The sequence below is a fragment of the Myotis davidii genome, unplaced genomic scaffold, assembly GCF_000327345.1.
Source record: "Myotis davidii unplaced genomic scaffold, ASM32734v1 scaffold41, whole genome shotgun sequence".
NCBI lineage: Eukaryota > Metazoa > Chordata > Mammalia > Chiroptera > Vespertilionidae > Myotis > Myotis davidii.
In genome coordinates this window covers 2,028,535-2,030,522 of record NW_006292344.1, presented here as the reverse complement: position 1 = coordinate 2,030,522, position 1,988 = coordinate 2,028,535, and the positions used below count along the sequence as shown (strand labels likewise).

The following is a 1,988-nucleotide window of genomic DNA, read 5'->3' as shown; positions in this document are numbered from 1 at the left end:
CTGCTGAAGTCATTTCTCCTCCTGCCTCTTAAATAATGAGAGGTTAAGGCCAAAGAATTAATTTCATCTACTCCCTGGTACCATTGACCTGTGGCATGGCCTAGCATTATATAGACCTAGGTTTCCCTTGAAAGAGAATGGTTTGAACACGTATGAGGTTGAAAGTGATCAGTATTGACAAATTCAAATCCTACAGGGACTATGAAAAATTTGAGAATACATGCTCCATCTAGAGGAAATATATGCTGCCCAGACCTAGTGTTTGTTTTCTATGTGGGAATATGGATCCATTATTACTTGATCTCATTTTCCTGAAAAAATGAAATAACTGATTTTTATAAGAAATGTCCTGAATGTTAAATATTTGCAACTACCTCATTTTTGTTTACCACTGAAGGACAAAACAAAACAAAACAAAAAACAAACACACACACACACACACACAAAACAAAAATAAAAACAGAAAAACACATACACATATCTGTATGCTGGATTCACCCATGGCTGCTGGTCTGCAGACCCTGGATTAAAGAAACTCTCAAGTTCAACCATGCCATTAGATTCTACAACTCTGAATAAAAGACCAACTAGCATTACAAGTTCTAAAATGAGTGAAACCTTCTTAGAAGGATCCTAGAAGATACAAGGAAAGATCTAGATTGGTTGAATAAAATGAAGACATCACCACTGCTTGTTCATCTCCCAACATTACCATCTAAGGAGAAGTTCCAAAATTTGACTGAAACAAATATTTTACAAGAACCAAGATAATAAGGAAAGATGCTTTTGTGAATAACGCCCCTATTCTACAGGGTATAATATTTCCACTAGATGCCAAGAAAAGTCAAAGTGCCCCAAAACTTTTAACTGAAAGGACTCTTAAAGGATAGTCAGTACAATCCTTAAAATGACACAGCTAATGCTTCTGTCCAAGGATGCCTGCACCATTTGCTCCATGCCATAAACAGTAAAAGAATCAGAGACTTGCATTTGACCTACAGATCTGATGATCACTGGCTGGTGGCCTTGTTCACATTATGTCATCTTTCTGGGTTTCATTTTCTCTATTTTGAATTAGATAATTGAGTATGTGATTCCTGTAAGTTCATTAGAGCTAGACAGACACTAAGAACATCCAGAAGTCTGCCAAAGATTGTATAGCATTTCAACCCATGGGATGAATATTAGCACTGTCATAACAAACTCAAATACACACACACACACACACACACGCACACACACACACACACACACACACACACGAAACATTTCCTTCCACAACTAAGAATGATACAACCTTTTGAGAATGAAGGAAAAAAAATGATTGCTAAAATTAGTACCTTAAAAAATAAACTACATAATCACTGAAGATGAGATTTTCTTGTTATATAGTAGAACAATACTATATAATGATAGCTGTCATAAGAGGGGAAATTGCCGGAGTCAATTTGAAGAGATTCAGGGGTGTTTTGTTCCCTCCTGTTGAGATTTGCTTTTCCACATATCACAGTAAGACTGAAAAGCTAAATATTTCCTCAGGGCCTTTGTGATCTATGCCTCATAATGCAGCTGCTGACATTAGGAGAGTGTCATTCAGCCCAAATGAAAGCCATCTTACACAGAGAGCCAGAGCATGTTTCAGGCTCCATGGAGTCATCTTCCTGCATTTGCATATCACTTTTCAGCTTACAGGGCCCCTTTACATACATATTCTCATTTGTTCTTTAAAAATAGCCCTAGTTGATGGAGCCTATATATCATTATAAAATCTCAGATGAATTCAAAAATATCCCTTCCAACCTGCCTGCAAGGAAATAATACCTTTTGTTTGTCATTTGACAGTTCAGGAAGCCCCTTTCCCTCCTTTTGGCTTTTTGAGATAAGGTATGAGCTGCTTAGTGGTATAGCAGAGAGAGAAGGAGGAATTAAACCTAATCTTGGCCTTAGACTGCTAATCAAACTTTTAAAAAAGCACTCTAATTCACCAA

General features: G+C 37.0%; 1 protein-coding gene across 1 annotated transcript in view; it reads right to left on the bottom strand.

Moving 5' to 3' along the window:
* The window catches only part of TPRG1 (tumor protein p63 regulated 1), a 133,996-nt gene that overhangs the window by 131,511 nt on the left and 497 nt on the right, over positions 1 to 1,988 (bottom strand). The gene's annotated exons all lie outside the window — the stretch shown is intronic.